This window comes from Equus quagga, chromosome 2, assembly GCF_021613505.1.
Source record: "Equus quagga isolate Etosha38 chromosome 2, UCLA_HA_Equagga_1.0, whole genome shotgun sequence".
NCBI classification, from domain to species: domain Eukaryota; kingdom Metazoa; phylum Chordata; class Mammalia; order Perissodactyla; family Equidae; genus Equus; species Equus quagga.
In genome coordinates, this window is record NC_060268.1 from 62,755,899 (window position 1) to 62,763,583 (window position 7,685).

The following is a 7,685-nucleotide window of genomic DNA, read 5'->3' on the forward strand; positions in this document are numbered from 1 at the left end:
ACCTGTGAGGAGCTGGCCTTCCCCATGGCTTCCCCAACCCCCATGAGGTAGATGCTCTTATCCCAACTTGCCATGTTGCAGACCTGATCTTGGAGGGGTGGGTGCCTTGCCTGAGACTGAGCTGGTGAGGGGGAGCAGGATTTGAGTTCAGGCCTGTCTTACTCCAAGTCTAGCACTTTTTCTTCATTGCTGGCCCAGAAGTGGGGCCCTCGGCCAAGGTCAGAGTAGGCACAATTTTGACTGTTGATTGTGACAGGGGTGAGCAGGCTGCTGCCGTTATCCCTTCAGTATATCAGGAGAGCTCCTGGAGCCGGGGGAGGAGATGGGGATGGGGCGTATGCCCAGGGGAAGAGGCAGCTCTTGAAGCTGGCAGTGCTGGATCTTTCCTTGGATACTGAGGGAACCACGAAGAGAGATTTGGTCGGTCTTTGTGGAACCAAATAGCCTCTTGGGCCACTTTTGTCTGGTACGGTGACTTCCGGAGGGCAGAGACTGACTTTGAACCCAGTTTTGAGGCTTCTATGCTAGTGAGAGACAGGAAATATCTTGGAAATCTTAGCTTTTATTTGAAAAACTCGTACAGAATTTGCTTTCTTTCCCACAGTATATCTGCATGTGCAAACGGAGTGGACGAATCTGGCTGCATCAGCCTAGCTGATCAGCCTCGATGGGGGTATGCCAAGGGACTCTGTCTTTGGCCACATCTTATCTGACACCTTTGTCAGTGAATAGAATGGAATTACAGGTGTGGGAGAAGATGAGCATTCACCGAGAATCTCCTAAGTGTCAGCAACCACGGCCAGTACTTTACATAGATTCTTTACGGATTATTTCGTCTACTCCCCACCAGATCCCTGTCAGATAGGTTGTATTATCCCTTTACAGACCGGGAGAGGGTGAGTGACTTGCCCAGGCTCCCACAGTCATTGATGTAATGAGATTTGGAACCCAGCTAGGTCTGACTCCAAAGTCTGGGGAACTGATTCACCCAAGGCACTGAACTGCCTTGTCACAGAGGGACACGTGGGAAAGTGGGAGGGACAAGCAATACAGGGAAGGCGAGAGGCAGGATCGAGAGAGGCCTCAACAGGGCCGAAACTAACATTGGGCCAAAATTGATGCATACCAAGATGAAAGGCAACAGAGACCTCTGCTTGCACTGGGGTTCGGAGTACCCACAGACACATACAGGATGTGGGCTACCTGGGTCAACAGCACAAGTGAAAGATGTTGGGTTTTTAGTTGACAGGAAATCTCATATGAGTCAACAGTGGGAGGCGGCAACCAGCAGAGCTAATGTCACTGTAGCCTCCACGAGTGGAGGTACGATGAGCAGAGGAGGGAGGAGATACCCCCAAGTCAGCTTGCATCCCGGAAATGGAGTTCATGCTGGAAACCTCAGTGGGAAAGGGGCCCTGACAACCTGCCAGGCCTCAGACATGGTGGCTAGGGTGGGAGGGGGCTCCTTGCTGTTGCTGCTGCTGTATCACTCTCCTTATCCTTTGTCATTACCAAAGCATATTAGTATCTTTCTGAGCAATTGTAGCCTCTTCTTGACTTTTATGCATCTGCCTTACCTGCTTTGGGAATATGCTACTCATTCTGTTTTGATTTTTTATTAATGTAACCTGACTAAATATGGGGAGTCCTTGTGATCCAGTCTCTTAATTACGTCACATTCAAGAAGCACGATCCAGCAAGCAAAAGAAAGTAAGGGGTTTTCAGGCTTCATGCATATCTCTCAAAGAAGGGAGGAAGGATGAGGTCTCTTTTTACTTCTCTATCTCATTATCGTGTGCTTCACACCATCTCTAGAACCTTTCTCTCTACCACAGTACCCCAAACCCTCCTGACATCCAGTCAGCCTGACACGCCACCTCTCTTTTGTCCTTCTGCATCTCTGTTACGTAGATGGACTTAACATCTCTGTCTTCTTTTTCTTGTCCCTCATCCCCCTGCCCCTCTGCGTTCTTCTTTAGTTTTCTTTCCACTTTACTGCTGACCCAAATTCTTCCCTAGAAAAGACTCAGGATCTGATTCAGCAAGCCAGGATGTTGCCCCTTTCCTCCAGTCTCTCCAGTGCTGTCCGTCTCTCCCTCTCCTCCTAGGAACTGGGATGGCCAAGATAGAACTCTTCTTAGAGAGTTGGATGAGAAGCAGAGTAAGGCAAGGACCACATTTTTGGTGGGGGGTGGTGGGGAGGCTGAGAACATTCTGTGTACAAAGCTTGTCTTCATTGCATTAGCACATGGTCACTGTGGGTGGAAGAGCCTGGCCACTCATGCATACAAACCCCACCACAGATTGCCATGTGATAGCTCCTTTGCAGGAAGGCAGCAGACTGAGGCCCTCCTTCACCCGTACAGCACCCATCACCTTGCATGGTTCATTGCCATTACCCTGGGCTCCTCCTCTTTGCAGAGTTGACTCTTGTTTCTCTAATGGCATACCCTGAGATGTACTGGGAGGAGGCAGACTGTGGGAAAGACAGCACTCGCCATGTATTCCACGTGCTCCACTACACTTCACAGCCTCCTCTGCAGCTAGGTTGGGGCCCTGTGGCTCATTCTGACCAATAGGTTGAGACTGAGGCAGTTAAGAGCTGGCACTTCTCCTCTTTCTCTCTGCTGTAGTGGCTTCGGAGGCCTTGTGTTCCAGATGGCATGCAAAATGGGGAAGAATCTCCCAACTCATGCTGCACCTTATACGAACAAGAAATTATCTTTCCTTATATTAAGCCCCTGAGATTTCAAGGTTGTTACTGCAGCGTAACCTGGCCTATCCCAGTGAATACCCAGAATGTCAGAATTAACTATACAATTGCTATTCTTGAGTTCTTTAACGTGATGAACCAAAAAGCTGTCTCTGGAGCCACCCAGGGCGGCTGACTGATGCCTTCTCTCACTGTCATCATCCAGCACAGATGGCACTTCCTGTTTGGTGACACCTCACGTGGGCTCCTTCATTCCCCACTGACTCTGGTAGTCACCGTCCTACACAGTCAAGTGTACAGAGTATTAGAGGTTTGCCAAGAACACATCCTTGTGTCTGCCAAGGAGTGTCTGTTGGAGGAAGAAGGTCCCAGCAGAGAACGGTCAGAGGTGAAATGGACTGCCTCGGGAGGCAGTAAGCTCCTTGTCTCTAAGGTGAGCAAGTGGCGGTTAGATGCCCATCAGGGATTCGGTGGGGGAGGGGAGCGTGAACATGAGCGGTCAGCCCTGAATGGGCATGGGTTGGGCTGGACGGGCAGGATGGACCAGATGATTTTTAAGTCCCCTCCAACCCTGAGAGCCCCCAGCACGGTCTGATACAACTTTTTTCCGAAAGTGGAAGAACGGTTAAATTTTGGTCACCAAGAAAGTAAAGAACTTACGAAATAAGATATCCTGGCTTAATGGACAAACAAGTATTGTAACACTGACATTATCCTTTCCTAAAGTATAGTCTCTTGAGATCAATGTTCTCAGCTCTCTTGAGGTTGACAAATGGTGACAAGTGGTCACGAAGGCATGTGAAGCATATCTGTAATTTACATGTCAACCACAAGGAGGGCTGAGCTGGGGGAGGTGTCACAGCCTCGAGACAGACCAAAGTCATCATGATAACAGCCCTATAAAAAGGACATCAGCGCTTTATCATGCACAAAGTGTTCTCCCTGACATCCTGAGTGCTCAGAGATTACTATCTCTGAGCTTATTATCATATATCATACATTATCATATCTCTCTGAATTTATCGTCACAGCCTCAGGGGGAGAAGAACTGGCATTCCGTTGTGCTGATGAGCAGGAAGATTTTCAGAGATTTTTCCCCAAAGATCGCATAGCAAGTAGAGGAGATGGAAGACTTGAATCGAGGTCTTTTGACTCAAACTGATAGATTTTAAAATCTACGATCATCTCTATTCCTGGCACTAGAAGCTGGGACTGAAATCAATTTCATGCTCCTTGGCTCCTGAGAAACTTCCACTTTGTGTCTAGGGTTGCGTGGGGGCAGGTATTGCAGGGGAGGATAGCTTTGAATTGCTCACAGGCAAGAAAGGTTTTCTTGGCGAAAGCAATGGACTGGGGACAGAGTTCTGGAGTTCAGGCCTAACTCCTTGTCTGACCCACTTCATAGCTGTAGAACCTCAGTTTCCTCATCTGAAAACGAGAGGAAAGACATTGATCCACCTTGAAGAATGTCTGTGAGGACCCAATAAGAAGGTGGAGTGAGAATGTTTTGAAAACCCTACGAGAGCTGGGATTCTTAACGCGTCCAGCTGCAAGGAACAGAGCAGCCAGCTACAGTGGTTTAATAGTTGAAGCTTTATTTTTCTTATGACATGAGGAGTCCAGGGTGGGTAGTACAGGGCAGGGTGGAAGCTGATCCACCCAGAAGTAATGCCATCTAGGGCCGGCCTTTCTGTGGTTCTGCTCTAACTTCATCCTTACCCTACCTGTAAACCCAAGATGGGTGCTGTACCTCTGGGTCTTGTGTTCAAGTTCCAGGCAGGAAAAAGAAGGGAGAAGGAGGAAGAGTTGGCACCTATATTAGAAATGTGGAAGTTTTCTTAGAAATGCAATAACTCACTGGCCAGAACCGTAATCAAATGGCCAGAACGGGAGGCTGGAGATGTGAGCATTCGTGGCTGGGCACACCACCACCCTGAACAAATCCAGGGTCTTGATGGGAACGAAGGAGAGGCTGGGATCCAGAGAGGGTGGCAGCTGGCAGTGTCCACCACAGCTCCGTGACTGAGATGGGCACTGAATTCACAGGGATCTTTTAAATCCAGTCCCTGGATTTGATTTGAAAGCAAATTTGAAAGCAAATTAGGTTGCCTCATCCTTTGAAGGAATACTGGATCCACACTATCCTACTGTCAGAACGGGAAACAGGCAGGCCGAGGCCGAGAGGAAAGGCGAGTGCTGCTGCCGTCTGGATAGAGCTTTGCTGGTGGCTTTCCCTTTCCCGTGTGTTGTTTCCTCAGCTCCTTCTCTAGGGCTGGGAGAGCTGAATCTGAGGAGCTCATTTCTGGCCGCTGTGTTTGTGTATGTCTCCACCCGAAGATGTCTAACCACAGACTTCCTCTTGACTCCTGGCAACAGAGAGAAAACAAAACCACAGCAGCTTTCATTGCTGAAAATACAAAACTGACTCGTTTGCCTAATAAGCCCAGACGGAGGAGCTTTATTTTGGGGAGGAAATGCTGAAGACTCCAGTCCAAGGAGTCTTGGTTGGGCAGTCAAACGGCCAGACTCTGCCAAGCGATATCCAGGTGGAAAGAAGCCACCAGTCCAGGGGTCAGGGGACCGAGGGGCTGGAGCCCGTGTGACTGACCGCTGGGGCTAGGCATGATGGACACACACGTGGATCCTGAGGCCTTCGCCCAGCCCCTGCAACACCTTCAGCCTCTTTAGCCAATTCTAGTTTCAAAGAATCTGTTTGTGGAATTTTTTTCATTTCTCTTATTTTCTATGTTATTAATTTCAGCTATTGATTAATTTCCATTTCATACTTTCTTTTTTGCTTGCTTGTTTTCCTAATTTCTTATTATGTGTGTTCAGCTTCTTTATTTTTAGTCTTTCTTCCTTAATAAGGAAGGCGTTTCAGGCCATGTATTTTCCCCTGAGCTGAGCTTTTTTTGGGATCCCATAGGTTTTGGAATAAAATGTTCCCCTTTTCATCTGTTTCTAGACTGTTTTTAATTTCAGTTTTAATATTTGCTTTGATCTGTGGGTTACCTAGACGTATGTTTATTAATTTCCAAGTAGTTAAGAATATTTTAAGCCACATTACCATTTTTTAATTTAAAATTTTCGGATTACAGTAAGAGATGGTGGCCTATAAAATCCCTAATTTTAAATTAAAAAAATTATTTTCTTTGTGCCCAAGTATGCGATCAGATTTTACGAATGTTCTATGGGGAGGGGAAGCTGAGCGGGACAGATCGATGCGGAGAAGAATGGAGTTCTGCAAGGTCCTTGTTCTGAAGACGAAGTGCCCAGTTTCAAATCTTGCTTCTCTCCATTTCCAGCTGTGTGTCCATGGGCAAAACAGGGAATTTCTCTCAGCCTTATGTTCCGTCTTTAAATTGGGAACAACGACATGCACCTCTTAGCACCCCCGTGAAGATGATATGAGACCGCGTGCATAAACTTGCCCAGAATGGCGCCTGGCACGGAGTAAGCACCCACTAAATACAGATACCGATATTTTGTTATTGTTTTGTTATTTTTGCAGAAACAGAGGAAGCTTTACTGTCCATGCCGTGAGCTTTATCCCTAACCCAGAACTGTGGTTTCTGGTTATTGTGGGGACTGGGAGAAAAGAGGAAATGGATGGCTCAATGCAGCCAGCACCCTCCCTGGAAGGAGAGGCCCCTGAAGCCCAGAGAGGTGGGGTCATTTGCCCTAGGAAACACAGCAATTTAGTGGCAAAGCCAGGTTTCAAACTCAGGTCTTGAATGGCATGCTCTCCTCCTCTGGGGCGGCCACTCTGGTTTCTCTCTTGAGAGAAGAGACGGTTGACCGAGGGTTAGCCTCTGTGATGCAGGGAGGGCTGGAGGCTCCTGCGGGGTGGCCATCTCTGAGCTTTGTCATGTTACACCTTCGCCATCTGGGAAGGGTCACTCTGAGGTCACTAAGTTCCAGGAGAAGCTAGAGATGGAGGGCAGGCCTGGGGGTGGTTGGTGGACTGGGCTTGGGTGCTGTGGGTGTTGCTGGTTCATTGCCCAGTGGCGGAGGGGTCCTCCAACGGTGTCTGTGCACCTCTGGGCCTCAAGCCTTCTGCTGAGCTTCCCTAGCCCTGAGACTGACCCTGGCAATGGCAGGGCCTCCTGGGGACCCTGTCTTAGTCTCTCTGGCAGGCCTTCTCTGGAGCAGACCTCAAGGGCAGGAACCCTATGTTACTGATCAGGGTGGCTTGGCACATGGCCATGCTGTTGGAAACTGGAGGGCCTGGGGTGACAGCCCGAGCAGCAGTACGCAGGCCTAATTGAGAAGCAAGGCAAATGGGATGTGGTGCTGGCTATGCCTGCCAGCCGACATCTGAGAAGGGCTGGCACTGCACCCTGGGGCACGAAGAACTTGCAAGGCATGGGCCCTTCTCTCTGGTGGGAGGCTGGAGAGGGGAGGGAATCACAGGAAAGGATTACAAGGCGGGGAGCGGATGAGCTATCTGATTGGGGCTATTGATCTTGGGAACAAATGACCATTTCTTGGCCAAGGACTCTCTGTATCCATAATAAGCATCACGTAACCATGCTGTGTATGGACCATGAGTGGAGAAGGATGCCTGTAACGTACGTGGATATGTCTGGGCAGCAGGTCTCTGACCTCAGACATGGGTACGTGCTGTGGGGTAGGCTGCATCTAGGCAAGGCTTGGGATTAGAGGCTGACTCTAGTGGCTCCTCCATGCAAATTTTTCAAAAAATTGTAAGGACCCTCTTGATTATGATGAAAATTAAGTCAATGAATGCATTCAAAAGTGCTTTGTAAATATCAGCACAAATACAGAAGAAAGTTATGGTGTGCAGAATTTGGTTAGAAAATGCTAGTTGATTCATCCCTATGCCCCTAGTCCTTTGTTAGACGTTGCAGAGGAATCAGGCGGGGTTAGGTCTTGTTCCCCCCTCCATGGGGCTGTGGGCTTTCTTGATGTGAAATGCTTTGCAAACATCGTCCTTCCTCCCTCTTCCTTC